The sequence below is a fragment of the Tamandua tetradactyla genome, chromosome 14, assembly GCF_023851605.1.
Source record: "Tamandua tetradactyla isolate mTamTet1 chromosome 14, mTamTet1.pri, whole genome shotgun sequence".
Classification (NCBI taxonomy): Eukaryota; Metazoa; Chordata; class Mammalia; order Pilosa; family Myrmecophagidae; genus Tamandua; species Tamandua tetradactyla.
Genome location: NC_135340.1, coordinates 24,434,239 through 24,457,723, shown reverse-complemented (window position 1 = coordinate 24,457,723; position 23,485 = coordinate 24,434,239). Strand labels below are relative to the sequence as shown.

At 35.4% G+C, this 23,485-nt stretch overlaps 1 long non-coding RNA gene across 2 annotated transcripts in view; it reads right to left on the bottom strand.

Annotated features, from left to right (window-relative positions):
- Positions 1-981: 981 nt before the first annotated feature.
- Positions 982-23,485, bottom strand: part of LOC143654846 (uncharacterized) — a 40,558-nt gene continuing 18,054 nt past the window's right edge. Inside the window, exons 2-3 of one of the 2 annotated variants that reach the window (XR_013161998.1) lie at positions 9,023-9,112; positions 982-1,453 (exon numbers count right to left, since the gene is read on the bottom strand). This is a non-coding gene — a long non-coding RNA (uncharacterized LOC143654846). Of the gene's footprint in view, positions 1,454-5,761; positions 6,106-9,022; positions 9,113-23,485 lie in introns of those variants that run through there. The other variant, XR_013161997.1, reaches the window with a different exon arrangement.

Sequence of the window (23,485 nt, the reverse complement as noted above, 5' to 3'; positions counted from 1 at the left end):
CCCTATTCAAATTAAAGCAGCTCCCAGCTACCTGAAGAGAACAAAAACTCCTCCAGGACCTATAAGCCATATCTTGGAAGGAAAGTAATTTGGAAGTTTTTCTTTTTTGCTGTCTTAAAGGGATCCCTGCTCCTGGATAGCATGGCCTTGCTGTTCACAGGCAAGGTATTCCAGGGTTAGTTTGTAATGGCTAGTTTTTTCTCTGTATCATGGATTTTTAAATAACATTTCTTTAGCAGTTAAGATATATTTTTAAAGGGCAAACTTCCACAAAAGAGAGTTACCATATTTACCTAAAAGCTTGACAAGTATGCATTATTTCAAGTAGAGCTTTCTGAAAAGGAAAAAATTCTAGATACCTATTCAGAAGTCATTCTATCAGTGTTTTTCTCTTTTCTTCGTAAATCGATATTTTCCATCATTACTCTGACCATGATTAAGAGTTAGAAAAAAAAGTAAAAACACCCACAAATTCAAATTATATTAGTATTCTCCTTAGGCTCTCCTTTTCCATCTCATTCTTTGTGCAGGTTTTTCTCAGATGTAGTTTCAAATGCTTTTTCATTGAATTATTACATTTTTATGTCTGAGACTCCTTCCTGGCTATACTGGAAAATGTCCCTATCTTTTACTTCTGGTGTCTTATTTTCTTAAATATCCCTACAATTTCACCTTTTCCTTGAATTCCTCCCATGCTTCAGGACAAAAACCAAACATCTACTGATTCTACCTAACAGCTCCTAAGTTCCAGTCCATGCACCAATGTCATTGCAGAGTTTATACCATCTGAAGCAAAGTGAGGAACGTGAAGTACACACACACACACACACACACACACACACACACACAACCTACTGGTATAAGGGTACCAGCTGAAACTACCTTTCTTGAGAAGGCCTATCCTTATTCTGAAATAATGTTGTTTTACTTTTTAAAAATATGAAAATAATTTGTTTCTTACAAAATAAAAGTAATGGTAGGTGAAACTTTCTTTTTTCATTATTTGTCAAAATAAAATTTGGCTATTCTCAAAATTTGGATAAATGTAGGGCCTCATTCATTTGGTTTTCAAAATTTGAGGGAGAAATTTCTAGTCTTTGAAATCCCAAAAGTCTGGAACCACTGATCTAAACAACTGACCTGGCCCTTCCTTTATTAACGTCTTCTCAATGCAATCTTTGTTACACGTGCTTAGCATGGTGTTTATTTAGTTAACTTATCGGATGTTGTTCTAGTTTGCTGGCTGTCAGAATGCAACACACCAGAGACGGATTGGCTTTCAATAAAAGGGGATTTATTTAGTTAACATATAGTTCTTCAGAGGAAAGGCAGCTTTCAACTGAGGTTCTTTCTTATGTGGGAAGGCACAGGGCGATATCTGCTGGCCTTCTCTCCAGGCCTCTGGGTTCCAACATCTTTCCCCGGGATAATTCCTTTCTGCATCTCCAGAGGCCTGGATGCCAAGATGAGATATGCTGAGTTGCTTAGGCTGCGCAACATTGAGTTCTCCCATTTAAGCACCAGCCAATTAAATCAAACATCATTCATTGCAGCAGGCATACCTCCTAGCCGACTGCAGATGTAATCAGGAACAGATGAGGTTCACATGCCATTGGCTCATGTCCACAGCAATAGAACTAGGCACCTTCACTTAGCCAAGTTGACACCTGAATCTAACTACCACAGATATCATTACATTTACTCCACTCCCTTAAACATCCATATAACAGAAAGTAGAAAAATTGGAGTATAACTGTTTATTTTAGTTTACACAATGCCTAAACTGTATCAGGTGAAGATAGGTACTTAAAAAACATATATGGTACTGGTATTAGCAAATCTTGTTTCCATTTTAAAAATATATTAGGAAAATCACTTGATTTGATGAAATAATCTCTTTAATTAGTATATTTCTAAAAAGCAGTATAGAAACAAATATGGGCTAGAGTCAGTTGCCGATGAATTAATAATTCAGAAGATGATAAGTGAAGGGGTAGATACTATCTTCAATTACAGATACTAATGTATTCTCAAGGATTATTGCTTAGCTACCTCATCTTCTTACCGAACACCTAGATAAGGCACCTCTGAAGAGCTAAGCAACTGCTAAATTAATTCAGTAGGAACTTGGATTAAGTACCAGGAGCCCTAAGTTTCAGTTCTAGTTACATCACTATGCACTTGTGTGACCTTACATGAATTACCTCACTACCAGGAATCTTAATTTTCTTGTCCCTAAAAAATAAGTTATAAATTCAATGATTTCCAAAATCCTTTGTAACTCTAACATTAAATAAGTCTGGAATTCTGCTCCCACTGAACCAGCATGCATTATAGCCTACTTTTCTACCTAATAATAATAATTACAACAACAACAACAATCTCAGGTTCTCCAAGTTTCTTTGAATAGACAGAGCTGAGATGTAGAATTACCGAGTCAGCAATTCCAAACTCTGACATTACAGCCTCCTGGAATGGCCCCAATTATCTCATCGGTTTTAGCATAGTTTTTGAAAAAGTCATCAAAGTAAACTCAATTTAAAATCTTTTGAGGAAAGCCATGGCATACAGTAACTTAAGGAGAAAGGCTTTTGCAAGATGAAGTAAAAGGGAAGGTGCTAGAATTCTAAACGACTTGGAATCACTGTGATCAGACAACTCCCGTGGGGGCAGAGCAATAACTCGGTTGTGAATATAGTCCCCGGTGACTTACTGCTTGACTCATCCAAAATCATGCCCTTGCCACTCCAGTTAAAACGTTATCTCCCATCAAAATATGACATCCAAAAACAACATGCCAGTAACTCTAGGCCTTTGGGAACTGCAATGAATATTATTCAAATTAATTCTGACTGACATTTTGGTAAATCACCCTCTCGAAGTCAGGAAGGGAACATTTCTAAAGCACTTGAAAAGTGCCAAAATAGCAAGGAGTAAAAACCACATTCATGACTCTGGATGTGAAGTGCCAAAAGAGTCTGAGACCAGGAAAATGGCAGCCATATCATTTTAACTGGGCGTGAGTCTTCATCAACAAGCAGGTGTTGATTTACAAATCTCATTACACAAAATGGTATACCAGGTGAGATACATATGGAAAGAGACATATTTATGTGCACTTATTTATATTTTAGAAAGGCAGCTCAATAATTAAGAACAGGCTTTGCAACATGCATAAACCTGTTCAGACATGGGCTCTGCCACTTACCAGCTGTTGGGCTTTTAAGAAAATTAATTTCCCTATGCCTCGGTTTTCTGAACTAAAAATTGCAGATGATGAAAACAAATATTTCGTATGGTTGATGATAGGACTAAATTAGTTGTTCTGTGTTTAGTGCTCAGCATAGTGCTGGGCTGTTACCATTGCTATTTTATATATAAATATAATACAGTTCAAGTTTAAACCTATTACAGATGGGACAAATTATAAAGTAATGGCTTAGAAGTCTATTTACAGTTCTGTTTGTAAATAATAATCCTTCTAAAGTGAGGAAACTAGTATTTACTATGCTAGTCACTATTCTGGGTACTTTACATATATTTACATACATTTGCTCATTTAATTCTCTTGGCACAAAGAAACTAAGGTTGAGAGAAGTTACAACAGTGTGCCCAAGGTGAAATAGCTAAAAAATATTAGTCAGATTTGTCCCTAGGAATCTCTTCAAAAGCAGTTTAATACTAATTCTAAATTTTAATTAGTGATATCAAAGCTATTAACTGAGGCTGTTCCTCTCAAATTCAACCCTTCCTTACCCATTCTACGGACACAGCTCTAATTCAGATAGATTCTTCTCCTTCATCACCTTAACATTATAATAATGACTTAGTAGGGCTCTTCTTCAGAATTTCCTTGCCCCAACCCATTCATGTGTCCAGCTGCCAAAATAAACTGTCTGTAGTTCAGCTTCATCTGTGGTGCCCTGCTCCTAAGCTTCAGTGATTCTTCTATTGACTGAATTATATCCCAATACATCAGACTTTCCTTCAGTATTCTTAACAAGCAGGTGCTGATCCTAAATTTGATGCTACATTGTGGACACTCCAGTTAATCTGGATTTCCCACAGTTTTCTGGCGTCCTGGATAATGTCCTGTCCTAGAGAGGGCACTGCTTTGCCACCTTCAACAACTTCACTCCCTCTAAGCCTGTCAAAAAGTAAACCATATTCTAGGGACTTGTTAGTTAAACCTTTTCTGATTTCTCAATATTCTCTGTAATCTTTCCCTCCTCTCAATACCCAGATCTTTATTTTTGCCTCCGTGATGTTATTTTTCACTTTCTGCCATATACTATCATTATTTGTGTACCAGCTCCTTTTAGGCTGTCATTTTCTTGAAGTTAGAAACAAAGCTTTAATCTATTAAGCATCCCAGTGATTTGAATATAAGTAGTTACAGCTGACACTTATATTTCGTTTCTCATGTCCCAGACATTTTTCTAAGGTCTTTTACGTATATTAACTCATGTCTAGAAAATAAACCTATGAGATAGGTGTGGGAGGCATCCTCTCAGATGGCCTGCAATGATCCCCACCTCTTAGTGATCACACTTGTGTGTAATCACCTCTTTTTGAACGTAAACTAGAAAAGTGACTTTCTTCTAATAAACACAATATGGCTAATGATGGGATGTCATTTTTGAGATCAGGTTACAGAGAGACCATGGCTTCCATCTTATGCATCCTCTCTTGTTTACTAGCCTGAGATAAGCCAGCTACCAAGCCATAAGGTGCTCTATAGATAATAAATACAGTAAATATTATTATTATTCTTTTTCAGATGAGAAAGTTGAGGCTTATACACTTAGTGAGTGACAGAGACAGGATTCAAACCAAGGCAGTACAGCTCAATCCCATACTCATTCATGAATCCAGATTGCCTTATAAATGAATGAGTGAATGTTCTTTCCCTAAATTGGACCAGTGACTATGACATAGCCAAGAGACTTTAGCTCAAATAAGAGTTAAAAGATGATTATAAAAGGATTTATAGGATCTGAAATCACAATCGTACTGATGGGTCTTCAGCTGATAGACAGGCTTATTTTAGATATACTTATTTCAATGTGTGTATTTATGCCTAACTTTTTACATAAACTTTGGTCACCTAGAGGCTTTACTGAGAGAGATATAAGACCTTGTTCTGTAAAAGCTTACATTTGGGAGCTCTGTTTACTTTAGTTTATATTTAGAGCTCAAATAAAGATGGTAGTAATTGTGGGGAGGTTGTAAGAACATGGGCTTTTGAATCACACTACCCTGGATTTGAAGCCCAACTCGGACAATTTCTGCTTATATGATGCTAAGCAAGGTACATAACCTCTCTGAGCCATGGTTACTATGAACAGACATGGGAATAGTAAGAATACCTACTTTATAGAGGCTTTGGTTTAGTTTCTGATTAATTAAATCCACTTGGCACGGGGGGTGAGGGTGGGGGGGAGCGGGCACCTGGTCATGTTTTCTTTAAGGCCTTGCTTAACTTTCATGTCTTTAACAAGCTCTTTTCTGGCCACAAAAGTTAAAAATGGTTGATTTCTCTTCTGAATTTCTCTAGCATTTATCTGTTCTACTCATGTTATACATAATGACCACAATATCTGCTAGAGACAAGAAAATACCTTAACATATTATGATATTCAATTAAATTACTAATTCAAAAAGTCTTAATTAAACACCTGTGCAAGTTCTTGTGTCTTAGTAATGAGGGATATCCTAAGAAAGTGTTTTGAATAAAGAAAGTGGCAGTAAATATCTGTTGGATTAATAAATGAACAGTCTGTATTACACCATTTCACGAGCACAGGACAGTAATGGACTCTCTTGGATCCATTTTGAAAATAACTGTTTTAGTATGGTTGACAAAATCTTGTTGAGAAGAATGGGGATGACTGAACTGACTTTTTGAGGCCATATCTTGGTCTGGTGCAGGGTCTGTTCTAAGTTCAGGGTCTGTTCTGGGTTCAGCAGCATTGTCACCCCTTCTCCATTCTTTTCTGTAGCACAGGAAAGACGTTTGGAACTACACTTCCCATAATCCACTGGCGCTTAGGTACGGCCTACGAGAAGCACTTCAACAGACTGAAAGATCATTCCCATTGGCAACTGTAGGCAGGAAGCGTAGATCATTATGAGGCATGGCTTGCAGTTGAATTTTGAGGATTTCTACTAAGAATTATTCACTATATGCTACACATAGCTGAGAGAATTGCCTACAACTTCCATGCAGTCCTGTGTGGGTTTCCTGAAGTATTTTCTGAAAGGCCTCCTGACTTCAACTTCTCAGAATTTCTCAAAGTTATATAAGCCTCTAATTCCACACAGAGGAATTTCTAATCAAAATATCTAGGTAGCTTCTGTTTTCCTGATTGAACTCAGACTACACAAAGGCAATGATTTGGTGATTTAACAGAACCACTCACTAAACACAAAATCATTCTGCATTAGTAACTATTTTTTCCCAGGAGAATTCATAGAATGGCAATAAAGTAAGCTGTAAGTGTACTTCTAAGATTAGTGAATTATGCTAGTATACTTACTGCTAATGAATTTACTATTTATGATTTTTAATAGTCCACGGAATTCTCATCTGTTTGAGGAATAAAAGTGATAGAAGAGTTGAAAGTCATAGCACCAATTAATGAGACAGATGATAATGAAGATGCATATCTATTCCTACTATCATAGCCCTGACCCAGTCTCTCGAGTTAGACTGCCTGGGCAAATTCCAGCTCTTCCACTTACTTGACCAGTGAGCCTCAGTTTCCTCCTCTGTAAAATTATAATAAGACTTCAGAGGGTAGTTGAGAGGAATAAATGAATTAATATATGAAAAGTGCTTAACATAGTGCCTGGAGCTATAATAAATACTAGGCATGTGACTACTATACCTGTATTGTCAGTTTTATCATCATTACTATTAGTCACAACAGATAAAATGATGGCTGAATTCCCAAATCCTCACCTAATTATCACCTGCACCAATTCTTGATGGGTACACCACAGTACAGGGGGATCTCCAGGCAAGTGCACACTTTAAAACACTCTCCTAATCTGGCAAATTTGGTAATACCATTCTGAGAGCTTCTTTTTTTAATCCTCTCCCATAAGGCCATATTAGAGCAGGAAAACCACCTCCTTTCCCATAGGCCCCACACTCTGTCTTTGGATTTCTCCATCTTCATGACTGTGACATGGCCTTAACTTACAGCTAAGGCATAAAAATAATATATGCTTAACATATATTAAGCTTGCATTATATGCCAGGCAATATGTTTACAACTCTACATTCATCAAAGCATCATTATACCTTTATGAGCTAGCCATCATTATTACCTCAAACTAAAAAAAAAAAAAAAGGATATAAAACTAAGTCTAGGGAATTTGGGTGCTTTGCCTAAGGTACTGGATGATGCCATTCACACTCAGAAAGTCTGATTAAGAGCCCTTGCTTATAACACATCACAACCAAGGCTCAGTTGGTTATATTGCACAGTCCCCTGATTTCTCCTGAGGGACAACAGAAGGGAAGCATTTTCTAAAATCAGTGAAATGATGAAAATCGCTGAACTCTTCCTCTGCCCACGGAAAATTGCTTTTGTAGCTCAGTGTGCCTATTATGCATGTTATTTTACTTAAGGAGAAGAAAAGGTTATGTATTTAAAAAAAGGTGAGGAAGCCATTGGAGGATGCCATCAATTTAGTCTGTCAGGCAGGCCAAGTTGTGTGACAGTCAGAGACGTGGCTTGATGCAGAGATGTGAAGTGTGACTTTTTTGACTGTCACACTGGATGAGATGGATGGATTTTGGAACACATCCCAGGAAGCTGAGACACTCATGTGGTCAAGTGTTGGTCTCTCTGATCAAATCTGACTTGCTGTCTCCAAAGTTGTTGGATTTTGCCAGCCCTCCAGATGCTGCATTGTGTCTTTGCAAACGCAGTTGGCTTGACACCATCTGAAAGACCCTGCATTGGTCCTAGCACTAAAAGCATTGTTTCCCATGGAATTAATGGACATTCTCACATTCCACCTGTGCTAATTGAGTTATTTTCACACATGCTAATGTGTTGGATACTCAGGGCCCACTTCTCACATTGTACTAGATATGCATATAAATGGGAGAAATACTGAAACTTGCTGCCAAAATCCAGATAGCCTACTCTTTAGCAACTCAGAACAGCGAGTGTTTAAAGAAATTATATTTCCAGAAATAAATACACAGGATTCATTTTCTGAGATAAGCCAGTATAAACCTACATATCCCAATATAAAAAGGACCTTATCTAGAGTAAGTCATTCGGTCAACCCATAATTTAGTTACTTACTGTGCTCTAAATCAGTATTTTTCCATGCTCTAGAATATATTTCACTCTAACATTACCATGGAACAAAATGCAGGATAATAAATGTGAGTCTGGGCTCTCATCCAAAGGTGTTTAGTTAATGAATTACCCAAAGTACTTGATTATAAGGAAATTCCACTTATCTGGTACAGTGGATGCTTTTTTATCAGAGGTAAATGAGAATAGTAGTCTAATTAATCCCAAAAGGTAGTTAAAGTTGGATCTAGTTAAAAGAATATATGTCTTAAGCATTTCCTCTTAACTTAAAATATGTGATTATGCATTAATTCACCAGGATTTTGAAGAGGAACCAAGACCTTTTCCCTGAATGTGGGTCTGCTAACTGGCATTCCTCTTTATCTAATCTTGGATAAACCATATCCATAATGCATTATCTATGAGAGCTAGTTTGGGTTTAACTCTTAAAGACTTGTACAGCAATCTGAATGTGGTATCCTATAGATTTTTATGTATTTTATTGTCTCACCCAAACTTATTTCACAACACTTTCTTTTTAAATAACTTTATCACATCTTCCCAAAGCATCCAATTTAGTTGTCACAGTAACATAACTTTCTGTTTTGTACTTATATTTCATGAATGTAAAATGTAATTAATTAAAGTAACTTCATGCATGGGAACAAACACAAATAACCCTTGATAAGAATGTGACCCACATTGTGGTATCAGAAGTGTGTGGGATCTTAATGAGGAGCCTACTAGTCTTTGGCGCTCCAGGTGCAATGGACATCCAGCAGCATGTTCTACTAAAGAAACAGAGAGATTTCATTAATTCAACAGTTTGATTACATATTTCTACCACAGTGACACGAACTACAAATACATATATATATATATGGCATACTACTACTATGAAGTTCTCAACTGTGAAGAATTTGATTAATCAACACTTTTTCTGACCACAGTTACCTAAGGGGAAAAAATACCTTCTTGGCATTAACCTCAAAGATTATAAAACACAGCTGGAAATACACATCTGCAAAAATTATGGCTTGTCCAATCCATTTATATATAGTTGGGCAGCAAGTTTAACATCTAAAGAACTGCTAGCCATCCAAAATGAACCTATATAAATGCTCGAAACTGTTAAACTGTTACAGAACTAAAAGGAAAGAGATCGTTACATTGTTACAGAACTATGAGGAAAAAAGTAATTGTAATATGACTAGAATTATATTTCTATTCTTCCACCATGCCTACAAAATACAGAACATTTCCTGTTTTTATTTCTTATTCTAATAGTTTGTAATACATCATAAGTTGCAGAAGGTGTCTAACTGTACTAGCCCTTCATCCCATTGCAGTGTCTGTGCAAGACACACTCTTGATGTTTCAAGTAAATGAAAAGTTCATCAACTCTTTTAATGCCTCCCAGGATATCTCCCTTTGAAATTCCATGGCATGGCTTTTTCACTAACTTTTAACTCCAAATGCAATGAATCCAATGGCTAGAAATGGAAAAATGAATCCATTAAAAGATATTTACTGAGGGTTTACCATGTGCAAGGAACAGTGTTTGGGATAAAGGAATGCTAGCTAATGTCACACATTTCCAAAAAACTTAACAAGTCACCACTCTAGTTCAAATTTTGTTCATCTCATTGCAAAGCAAGCTCAAATTTAAAACCTTAAGTTTAAAAACTGAGAAAATGAGACCCAGAGGTTAACATTTTGAGTATTTCTGTACAGTGATTACAAGGGAAATAACAGTTCTACAGTATCTGAGGATTATGGAAAATTTTAATTTTGGCGCATGACAGGGATACCAAGTGGTTTCCCTAATTCGTTTCCATGTTTTTGTGGCAGAGAAATATTTAAATAGATATTTTGCATAAGGGTCTAATGTAGAATGCTAGTTGATAAAAAAAAATAAAAGAAATAATAAAGTACACTTTGACATAAAATTTCTAACCGACATGTTATTTATCTGTTTAATGCTTCTTGCTGTGCACAACATAAAATCAGTTTGTCATAACTGGTTCTAAAAACTCTAGAATAAAATGCCATTCTTTGACTTTCTCAAAGCACAAAGATGAAAACTGATTTTTTTTCTTGGAAAAGATGAATTACCCTAGCTTAACAGAGGATAATTAGCATACCCAAGGCAAGTTAAGAGAATGGGTTGACAAGCACAAAGAAGACTAAGAAAACATGGGCACATTTTGCATGTGTTTTAATACATAAATGATTAAAAACATTACTATGTAAGTTAATTGCCACCAACTGCAACACAACCCTTATGGAAGACAATATTAAGTCGTGGAAAACAGTACATCTTTAATTATTTGTCTATTCTATAAACAAGCTTAATTGGAATCTAAAAACAGCAAGGGACAAAAGCTCAGTTCATTAGGGACCAACTAACTGTAAAGGGCAGATAAAAACCTTTTGTCTGATACAGATGTACCTCCCGAGCACCATCAGAGAGCACCAGGCAGCACACTAATCAGTAATAAAAGGTGTTCTCATTATTAAGCTTATAAAGCATAAACCAGGTCACCACAAGCTTTGAAGGTACTGATCATCAATTATTTCGCTAATTGTTTGTTCTGTTTGCATGTCTCAGGGTAAAAGGAAAAAGTCACTGAAGCGAAAAAGAGACACCAATAATTGCTACCTCAGTGACAGTTGGTTTTTAGTATCTCATTATTTATGATTTGTTTTGTTGTGCATATGTGACTTTAAGTCTACAGTATTAGTGTATACCCAAGAAGCCTACTGTGTAACACTTGCAAAAAAATTATACAAATTAATCAACAAACCGAGGCACAGAATTTGTCCTGAGAAGTCCTGCAAGATTGTTATTACTGTGTGAGTGTGCATAAGTATGTGTGTGTGTATTCAAGAACCCTCACTAATGGCACTGAATTTCTTGCTGTTGAGGAAGTGCTATGCGGCACGTTGCTGCATAAAATGTCAGCTTCTCTCTGGTTACGGCCATTTTGCTTTCAAGAATCACAAGACTTTCAGACTATCATAGAAACCTCTTTAAAGAACAATAGCAGGGTGCACAGGTGGTTCAGTGCTAAAATGTTTGCTTTCCATGCGGAAGACCCAGGTTCAATTTCAGGACCATGAACCAAAAAAACAAAACAAAACAAACAAACAAAAAACAATAACAACTTTAGGATACTAAATTAGGTTGAAGTTATCAATCACAATAGGATTTAATTTTCTCATTCCTAGCCATTAAGAGAAGAGCTACATTATAATGAAGGCATCACTTGCTTAGAGCTTTGGGAGTCATTTCAAAGTTAACAAGGCAGCTACTTCTGGCTATCTCAAGGCTGCATAGACAATAGTTCCATTTTATTCATCTTTCTATTCATTAATATCCCATTAACAGATTAATGAAACAAAAGCTATATTACTAGTTGTTAAAAGTTAGAGAAACCAAGTTACTTTTTACTCATGTCAAAGAAAATACTATTTTGTATACATCAGGCTCAAAAAAGTCAAGAAAACCTTTCTTTTGGAGTGCACCTTCCATATCTTTTTATTCCCTCTGATGTATAAAAAGAGAATAAAAACTGAAAGGCCCTTGTTTTTACAGGGCAAATTTCATCATGATATAAATTTGAAGTACTTAGATCCTTAGGAAGGAGCATTAATGGTCTCTGTCCAGCGTAATAAAAGTAAATAATTACTGCTGAATTAAATATTAGCCAATTCTAATAAGTGGAAAAAGACCATACCATTCTCAATAGAAGCCATTTTCACAGCACAAACTGTGCTTATGGTATTGAACCAATATGAGGATATTTCTTGTTTCAAATAAAGCAAAGCCTGATTCTTCTTCTAAGTAGGAAAAAAGAGGTTGTTAAAAGATATAGTTTCCTTAGAAAATTAACATGGGGAAAAGAATTGTTTAAGTACTTTGTAGGAGAACAGATTTCAGGTAACTGCACCTGTACTGTGGAAAATTACTCTTCAATTATGCATAGTAATTAGAGTTGTTTAACTGTTATGAAAAACCTGTGGTGTGCTAGAAGGTACACACAACTCATGTTACAATTCTGTCACTGGGGATAGGCAAGGGAAGATGATTTGAGTTAGAAAGAAGAAAAGAGAAACCTGCTAGAGAACAGATCTTTACAGTACTTAACTGATACATGAAAAGAAATTACTTAAAACATAGTTGTTGATCATGCACAATGCACCTTGAATGGTAATAAGATTACTGAAATTCGTGTTACTAAGATTCTCTTAATAAAAAAATCACTTATGCACTGCGCTAGGTGCTATAATATATAGTTACTAATGATCAATATATTGTTTTAAATTTGGGGTTTTGGATTCTGCCCAAGATGATTTTAGATAACTTGCTTTCTGACACCACAGTAAAGGACTTAAAGCATATTTTGGTTCTAAAATTGATCATTAACCTAGTAATTTTTAGATATTGCTTATTGACAAATGCCACTCCAGTTGTCTCCCACTTGCCTCCTGGGTGGAATGGATAAAATGGCTTTGAAATGATTAGGTTTTGGTACAAATAGTAACTCTACTTGATAATACAGATAGACGGTAGTGAGATTACAATCATGACTTAAAGAAATAATCCTAGTAAAATACGAGTAAATCCATCAGGTTACGATAGCCACATTCCATGAAATTTGTGAGAGGGTGCCCAGTCTAGGGTGCTCCTTTCTGTCTTACTCCCTTCCATGTTTCTGTCATTGTCAATATCACCATAATGCTCAAAATAATAAAAAGGATTTATCAAACAATTGCTGTAAGAGATTTTGAACTGAGCACAATTAAGAGCTTGGATCAGTAATTGACCAAATCATAACTATGAATAATATTGCCAAACCCTAGGCTCTGTGAACTACAGCCTTTCTCTTTTATTTACACAACTCTCAGATGAACTGTAAACTAAATGTTTATTTCTGGGAAGATCCTTTTACATTTCTCTCCCCCCTCCACAGTATCAGTGAATGAGTGACACCAGGCACCACAAGCTTCCATTTGAAAATAGCGGTTACATTTAATTATGGATACTGATGTGAAACTAACATTGAATGATTTGTCTTATTTTAAGACTCATAATTGAGGTGTCAATATTTTCTGCCTTCATTTTCTAGCCTTACAGTGAGATAGGAAGCATGATCTAAAAACATCACCTCCCTCAGGACTGATTGTGCCACCACTGCTTGCTTAGAACTCCCACTGAAGTCAATAGGTGCTTTGTGTACGCTCAGACTGGACTCATAATGAGCAGAGTTGATGAGAATCCAGCTTCCCAAGGATGACTAGTGCTGAGTCTTCAAGGTCATTCATCATTTTCATGTGAGAAGGGAGACCCTTTATTTGCTCTCTCTTCTCAAATAGGTACACAATTAAAGGAGGAATTATTCCTCTCTGTGGCAATCACTTTATTAACAAAGGGCACGTTGAGCCCCCATCTCCTCTCATTGCCAGATGGTCTGTGTGCCCAAGCGACTGAAGGCAGCCTCAATGAATATCTTACTTTTTGCCTCAGAGCTGCTGGCTGTAGTACTGCTTTGCTGGCAAAATGTAAAAGAAAATCTTCCTTGTAGGTTTGCAGTGCATTATTTAATTTTTTATGTAAACTCTGCATCAATAGAAACCAAAATGGCACCTTTTTTGGACAGATTTAGTCTATCCAATAATTACATTCAAATTAACATTTCTAAATGCTAAAAATCCAAGATCAGGAGCCCATAATGAGGATCTTTTGCTAAAGCCTGGCCTGAGTAGCAGTTATGAGAGGGAAAATGCTTTTAACCCAAATAGCACGCTTTTTATCAACTTACATCAAACATACCCAAAATACAGTGCTTATAGTAATTGGTAGAACATATCCAATAGTAAATGCTATGCTCCTCAAAATGTCATTAAACCTAATACTAATGAAATTATCATTGTACTGTGAACACGATTTAACCGACATTCTTGATCATAATTGGAGACAAAATTTGAAGAAAAAAAAAAGTGTACCATTCTTTTTCTATGTATCAATATATACAGGAGGAGGAAAGCACCTAAGAAGGAAGAGAGGTTTGAAGAAAATCAACAAAAGATATTGTCTATGCTAGTTAGAATAGCTGTGGTAACAAACAACCCCAAAGGCTGTGAGGTAACAGAGTCAAAGCTTATATTTACACTTGATCTGTGGGCTGTGTGGCTCTTCTGTGCAGCCACTCTACGTAGAGACTTAGCATCTGAGCAGCCTCCAACTCATAGCTATGCCATCTGGATCGCCTGGTCTCCCAGGTCACCACAGGAAAGACAGTGAGAGATGGAGGGGGCCAACAGCTTTTACCTCACCAGCAATAAAAATATGCCATCTCAAATGTTCTAAGAAATGATCATGATGATGAATGTGCAACTACGTGATGATATTGTGAATTACTGATTATATAAGTAGAATGGAATGATCATATGTGAAGAATGTTTTTGTTCATTTGCTGTTAAATTTTTTTTAATAAAAAAAAATCCATCTACTCAGTATTCATTGGCTGCCACTAGCCACATGGGCCCAACTTCACAGAAAGGGAGGTTGGAAAATGTAGGGAATGCATGGGTATTGATGACCATTAACTCTGCCACATTTTCTAAGAAACAAAGAAAAGGAAATTAGCTAAAATTAGGATGAAAACATACTGGCACTGATACCATCGTGCCCCCTGATGTACTGTGCTAGAGCTGGGTTAGCCACAATGGAAAGCAAAAATGCAAATAAAAACCAAAGCAAGCAAACAAAAACACTCCTTTTTATCATGGTACGTCATAATTAAATGGCTTTGGACAAGCCCTCAGGATCTCAAAGCCTCATACTCCCTCTCTGCAGTGCAAAGATAAAAATAGTATCTCCTGGAGGAGGTATTAAGTAACAGAGATTTTCAGTAACAAAGACAGATGTGATGAGAAGTAAGGGAGGTAACAGATTAAATACCTAACAGAATATTCACACACTTTAGGTACTTAATAAATGTTATTTCTCTTTTCTACTAAAATGTTATATAAATATTATTTACAGCTAACTACTTTTCCTGGGAGGATGTGCTGGGTAGTAATTAAGAGAAGAGTTTGATTTCATGTGAGCTGAGCCACTTAATCCTGTGCCCTTTTGTGTATCCCCTCTACTCTATATAGCAACAGCAGTTTAGCTTAATCCTGTCCTAAATTTTGTGACTGATACAAAACAGATGTTTGAGAAAATTTAAGGGCACCAAGAAGTGTAGCTCAGCAGCAAGACAACTTTGTGGCCAGTACCGCTGGCTTTACACTCCAGTATTGGGAGCAGTGATGGCTCCGCCAATCCTTCCAGCCCTGATCTGGTCTGGTTCGGGTTCACCTAAGCCCCTGAATCAGATAAGGTTTTGCTCTTTAATTAAACCTAACATCCAGAAGCATACCTAATGTCTATTCCTATTATCTTTGGCTCCCAAAAAGTTGCCCCGAGAAGTATTAACATATATGCCTTTAGCGTGCCCAACTGTTCTCATGGACCCCAAAACATAAGAGAAAGTTTCCAGAAACAGGAGGAATTACTTATACAAGGAAGTTTTGGGCTTGGCATGGGTAAATTTAAAATGCAGATTATACATAAACAGAAAAAAGATGAACTTCAGGAGGTAGAGATTTTTAAAGAGACCTTTGATTCTAACTTTCACTGAGGGATGCAAACAGCAATGACTACTACAAGTAAAATAATATTGTTTGTATTACTGTAGGTTTCATTCCTCACATTATTTTCTAAAGAAAAGGAATATGCAAGGCAGTTAAATTTGTGTGATATTTTGTTTAGGAAGCTAATTAGTAGGATACCTTCTGGCTTTTCTAGTAGAAGCTTTCACTTTTTTTGCCATTATTTAAATTTACATGTCTTATCTCCCCAGTAGGACTATAAATTTTCCAGAAACCTACAACCTCCAGATGGGTGCCTGGACCAGATAAGTCCTGAAACCTAGAGGGCCCAGCCTCTCCAGAGCATCAGACGGTTCCATCTGCCTACCTCATACGAGCAACAGACCCTTCCAACATAAAAAAGTTAGAATGGACATAGCCCAAATATCCCAAAAGAATGGGAAAAAGATAGAAGGTAATGGTGGAATTATACAGAAAAGGTAGAGTTTAACAAATGAGTGACGGCTAAACCATTACATTGATATTTCTTTTAGTCTCTGGTATCTTGGAGCAGCTAGAAGTAAAAACCTAAAATTGTGGAATTGTAACCCATCCAAATTCTGAAATTTGTTCTACAACTAATTGGTGCGCAGTGCTTTGAAATTTATTATTTTTTTTTTCTTTGTATATTTGTCATTTTTCACAAAAAAGTTAAAAATGTTGATTTGTGATGATAAAAAAATATTTATTCCTTCTAGCCTCCAATGTTCTGGAGCAGCTAGAAGAAAAAATCTGAGATGATGGTATGGTAGCTCATGACAAACTCTGGACTCTGTCCTGTAACTACCTGTTGAAGAGTGCTTTGAAGACTATTGCTTTTTGCTTTCTTTGCTTTGTGTATATATATATATATATATTACATTATACAATTTAAAAAGTTAAAAAAAATTCATTGAACCAAGGGCTGAAAAACTGCAAAAACATCAGGACATACAAGATCGTGAGGCAGGAAGAGCCTAACCACGGTCAGCTGCTGGGAAAGCAAAAAATCAAAATTCATGAGGACAGACCAGAACCAACCAACAAAAAGATTAGGAGCAAGACTGTAGAATTCAGTCAACAGAGGAACTTCAATGGATAGATTTCATTTATCCTGGTGCCACATCCATAAGTATACTACGTCTTCACTTTTTCTCTGAAATATCATTTTAGGGATTTTTTGAAAATACAGAGGAAGTTTTGAAAATGCAAAAAAAAATAGTAATTCTCTGAGCTTATTTACAGTCTGGTAAATTCAGTTCCCTGAAAATAAGAGCCATATCTGTCTTGTTCATCACAAGATGTGCTTGGTGAGGGCCTGGCATACAGGAGGCAAGCGATAACTATTCTTTAAATGACAAAATGAGCCAGTTTACTTAATTTCCTTCCTGAGTTTTTCCATATGCATATAAAATTTAAAATTAGGATTAGAATATCTATTATTCCACTTGAGAACCCAAGTGCTAGCTTCATAGTTTCATCCTTTCCTAATTTACAAGTATCAATCATCACAGCCCCCGCATGCACTAAAAAAGTTATTACAACCCTAATGTTGATGGATACTAGTGGCAAATGCCAATTCTTCATGTTTTACAGTATACACCATGGCATAGTAAATTCCTCTAAAGGCAAACAATCTTTTAAGTTTCTGTTATATTTTGTTACCTTCTTTTGGTGCCATTTATAATTTACTCCAAGTAATACTTGTTTAAATTATTTGATAAGCTACAGTATATTATCTGTAATATTTTATAAATTTCTGCTTAAAGACAAGTTGTTTCCTGACCAAAAAAAAGAAAAAAAGAAAATAATTCTTATTTTTGTCTGAAAAGTTCAGATATCCTAACAATAATACAAACCTACAATGGAAAATCACTAATGAAAAGCCACAAATTATTAGTACGTAAGAAAGAGTCTCATGTTGGTTGTTTTAACTGATCCTTAACAAATGAATCCAGTAATTTGGAGAAAAAAAATCTTTGAGAATATATGAGGGCAATGATTTTCATGAAATGCTGCAGGTGTTTCTCATGAGAATAAAGGCAAGAAAGCAAATCAGATATTAAATCCTCTTGAGAACAAACTGTGTGCCCCAAACACCAAACGAGAAAGTGTAAAACTAAATTAAAACTTCCAGTTCCAAAGCAATTCAGTTTATTTTTGTTTTCTAAATGTTACCTCCTTCAGGCAATGGTACTTTTATCCAAGGCTCAAAGCAGAACTGTGAAACTTATTGGAAAAGCCTTCTGGGAGATATTTCTAACATGAGCAAAATCAGAGAATGTCTCAGAAAATTATACCCTTTCAAAATGAAGCAACAGCAGAGCACTAGGTTATGTGTTTGAACTAAATGAAACTAAAGGCTTGAATTTCTCCCACTACTTTTTGTAAGAAGATAATTTCATTTTGCAGGACTCAGATGAATGGGATTTGACAGTCATTTGAATAATGTGATGCTATGCTGTCCTTGCAAACTTCTTTGTCATTTTAGAATGTTTATCAATCCCATTAAAAGATTTAAACTATGGTACAACACAAAATATCCTAAATCAGTATGGAACTAGATCAAGTGCCTGCATTTTAAGAAATCTTTTTAACATTTTTTAGGAAGCAGTCAGTCAACAATATCATCTTGCTTATGTTGTTGAAATAACTAAATAATGGATAATTAAGCTTGAAGTAGTTTATACTGTCACTATTAAATTTTATATTTAATTAAAATAATTTACTTAAGTAATTAATGATCATTATATAAAATATAGAAGAAAGAAAATGTTAAAGTAAAATGGATAAAATCCCATCACCTAGGGAAAATAATTATTACATTTCCACGTTCTTCCCCTTGAGAATAAACACACACAACTGTCTTTATAATTAGATTACATATTACCTTGCTTAATGGTTCTATTCTATTCCATAAAATGCCTGTGGCACACTACATTTAACCAGTGCCATGTTGCTAGATATTCAAGTTATTTCAATGATTTTGCTATTGCAAACATACTATGACAAATATCATTATGCATACATCTTTGTGCATGTGTTCAATTATTTCCTTAGACCAAGTTCCTAGAATTAGAATTGCTAGGTAAAATGGATTCATTATGTAAGGGTTTTTATATTACTGCTAAATTGTATGTATAAGGATGGTATCAACTGAAATTCCTACCAAAAGCACGAGATTATTCATTTCTTCCTACTTACATAATTTTATAATTCCCCCTTATTAATTGTTGTCAATCTTATAACTACAGAATTATATTTCATTTTTAACAGGTGTCAAGTTAAAGGTGTTTAATTTATACATATATATATATGGGTGTGTGTACGCATGTATGCGCATGTATATATATATATCAAGTGAATCTCTGTTTAGTTTGATAATGCTGCCAGAATGCAATAGGCCAGAAATGTAATGGCTTTATAAAGGGGATTTATTAAGTTACCAAGTTGACAGTTCTAAGGCCATAAAAAATGTCCAACTTAAGGCATCAAGAGAAAGACACATTGATAATGAAGAAAAGCTGATGTCTGTCATATGAGAAGGCAGTAGTTGGCATCTGCTGGTCCTCTTTCCCAGTTCTGTTGCTTCTACCTTCTGATTCCAGTGGCTTCCTCTCTAAGCGTCTGTGGGCCCCAACTTAGCTGCTCTGGGACAAAACTCTGGGTTTCATCTCATAGCTTAGCATCTCCTGGGAGCCAGAGATTTCTTCTTTTCATGTTCTGGCTATTTCTGTGAGTCTTTGCTTAGCACTGGACTATGTCTGTTGGCACACCAAACATCTCCAAATCTCTGTGCTTTCTCCAAAATGTTCCCCTATTAAAGGACTCCAGTAAACTAATCAAGACCCACTTTGAACGGGTGGAGTCACACCTCAATCTAATCAATGGTCATACCCACAACTGGGTGTATCACATCTCCAAGGAAACAACCTAATCAAAAGATCCCACCCTACAACACTGAATCAGGATTAAAGAACATGGCTGCCCTCACAGGACTGGATCAAGATTACAAGAATGTGGCTTTTCTGGGAGTATGTAACAATCTCAAACCAGCACAATCACTAAAAGAAGAAAACAAGTAAGTTAATAAAGGAAACAAAATGGTGTAATAAAAGAGCACTCAAGTAATCCATAAGAGTTGGTAGAAAAAGAGCAAAAAGCCAAAAAAGAACAGATAGGATAGAAAGAAAGCATAGAAGATGAAAGCCTTAAAGCTAGTAGCATCAATAATAACAATACATGTAAATGGTCCAATGCTCCAACTAAAAGACAGAGACTGTCAGATTGGATACAAAAGCAAGATCCAAGCTTTTATTTTTTATAAAAAAAAAAAGCAGTGTATATATATCCAAGTATATATACACTTGGATATAGTGCAGTTAAATATCCAAGCTTCATATTTAACTACACTATAAATATGAAGACCCAGAAAGGTTAAAAATAAAAATATGGAAAAAGATACTGTGCTAACACTCGTCAAAAGAAAAAAGTAAAATAGCTATAGTAATACAAGACAAAGTAGATTTCAGAGCAAAGCATATTACCAAGATGAAGAGGGTCATTTGGCAATGATAAAAGAGCCAATTCATCAAGAGGTCATAACAATCCTAAATATTTATGCACTTACCAGCAGGGCTTCAACATTCATGTATGAAAAAAATGACAGAACCTGAAGAAAAAAGAGAGAAATCCATGATTAAGGCCAAAGATTTCAATTTCCCTTTCTTAAAAACTGACAGAAAAGGTAGACAAAACTCCTTAATGAAGACTTGAACAATACTACCAAACAACTTGACCTCAACAACACTGAAGAAAACACCACGCTAGAACAGAAGAACATATATTCTTCTTCTGTAGCATTTATTAATATAGGCTTGAAAACAAGTCTCAATAAATTTAAAAGATTCAAACCATATACAAAATGTTTTATAACCACAAATAAATAAACATACAAATCAATTTTAAAAAGATTTCTGTAAAATCCCCAAATAGTTGGAAATTAAACAACCAACTTCTAAAAGTCAAAAATGCTGCTATAATGGAAATTAAAAGTATTTTAACAGAATGAAAATGAAAACATGGCATATCAAAATTTGGGTGATCCAACAAAAGTCATGCTTAGAGAGAAACTATGGTGTTAAACACATAAATTATAATAAAATGAAGGGCCTCAAATAAATGTCTTGAGCTTTCACATTAAAAAACAAGAAAAAGAATGAGTAAATGAAACCCAAAGTAAACAGAAGGGCAAAAAGAAAGGTAAAAATGGAAAAATAGGAAACAGAAACACAACAAAGAAAAACAATAAAACCAAATGTGGTTTCTTTGAGAAGATCAGTAAAATCAACAATCCTTTAGCTAGACCTATAAAAAATAATGACACATTACCAATATCAGGAATAAGAGGTAGAAATCACTACAGATCAAAAATCATTAAAAGGAAAAAGAGGAAATATTGTGAACAACTTTATCCCAAGATATACAACAATTCATATGAAATGCACACATTTCTTAAGAGATGCAAACTACCAAAGCACAATAAAAAAAATAAAATAAATAGTTCCATATTTATAAAATTAATTTGTAATTAAAAACCTCCACGCAGAGAAAAATCCAAAGCAAGATGGCTTCACTGATGAATTCTTTTAACTATTTAAGTAAAAACTAATACCAATTCTACATAAAATTTTCTAGAAAAAGTTTAAGAAGAGAGAATACTTCTGAAGTATTCTATGAGGGTAGCATTACTCTGACTCCAGAACTAAACAAACATCACAAGAAAATTTCAAACCATATACCTCATGAATATAAATGCAAAACTCCTGAAAATACTAACAACAACATAAAAACATATTGCAACAATATAAAAATAATAATTTCAGAAATTCAAGATAGGTTTAACATTCAAAATCAGTCAATGCAATTAATCATTTTAACAGACTAAAAAAGGAATGTCAAATAATCATCTCAAGAAGAGAAAAGGCATTCAATAAAATGCAATATACACTCATCATAAAAACTATCAGTAAACTAGGAATAGACAGAAACTTCCTCCATGTGATAAAGAGCATATATACACAAAAATATGATAAATGTCATATTTTATGGTAAAAAAAATGCTTTCTCCCTAAGATCAAGAATGATGCAGGAATGCCTTATAACTGACATGGTTATGAAGGTCACAGATAGTGCAGTGAGAGAAGGGAGAAAAGTATATATTTATATGAAATCATATTTATTTTACATGGTATTATTCTCTCTGTAGAAAATACTAAGAAATTTACAAAAGAGCCAACTAGTAAGTGATTGCAAGATACAAGATCAAAAAACAAAAATTAACTGTATTTTCATATACTAGCAACAAACAGTTACAAATTTAAATTAAATTGATGTTAAAGATACCATTTATAATACCATCAAAAATATGAAGAAAATAAGATGTACAAGAACTATACACTAAAAAGTGAAAAGACTGATGACAGAAATTAAAGAAGAACCAAATATAAGGCAAGATATGTTGGGTTCTTAGCTCAGAAGTCTCAATATTGTTAAGATATCAGTTATTCCCCAATTGATCTACAGATAAAGGCAACACCAATAAAATCCTTACAGACATTTTGATAGAAATTGTCAAACTGATTCTAAAATACTCGTAGAAAAGCAAAGGACCTAGAATACCCAAAAGAATTGTGCTAAGAAAAACAAAGTTTAAAATAATTCCAGATACCTCATTATCCAGGTAGCCCTCTGAAGCCATGCAGTTTGTCAATATAACTGTTCACATGCTGTCATGGTCAGGTTCATGTGTCAACTTGTCCAAGTGGCGGTACCTGTTTGTCTGGTTGGGCAAGTACTGGCCTGTCTGGTGCAATGAGGACATTTCATAGAATTAAGCCATGATCACGTCAGCTGTATCCACAGCTGATTCCATTTGTAATCAGCCAAGAGGAGTGTCTTCTGAAATGAGTGATGCTTAATCTAATCACTGGAAGCCTTTTAAGGAGGATTCAAAAGAGACAGGCTCTACTTCCTGCTTCAGCTGGCGAGCCTCTCCTCTGGAGTTCACCCAGACCCTCCATCAGAATCATCAGCTTCCCAGGCTGCCCTGCAGATTTTGGACTCAGCGTTCCCACTGTCACGTGAGACACTTTCATAAATTTTATATTTGAGAGTGTTCCCTGTTGATTCTGTCTCTCTAGAGAACCCTAACTAATACATCTTGGTACCAGGAGTGGTTCTTAAGAAACAGAATCTTAAAAAATGGGTTTTTATGAATGGTTTTCTACTCCAACCGGACTCAAGGGCACTAAGGACTCTGATTCCCATAATCAGAATGACACTCCCATTCCATGGAGTGAATTGGCAAAAGACATAGTCAAAATATCACCATTCGATTCTCCTAATGCTTTGCTTGTATGAAGCCCGGCTCTTGGGGATAATGTTTTTGACACCTTTACAGAGTTTTGTGGAAATAAGATGTA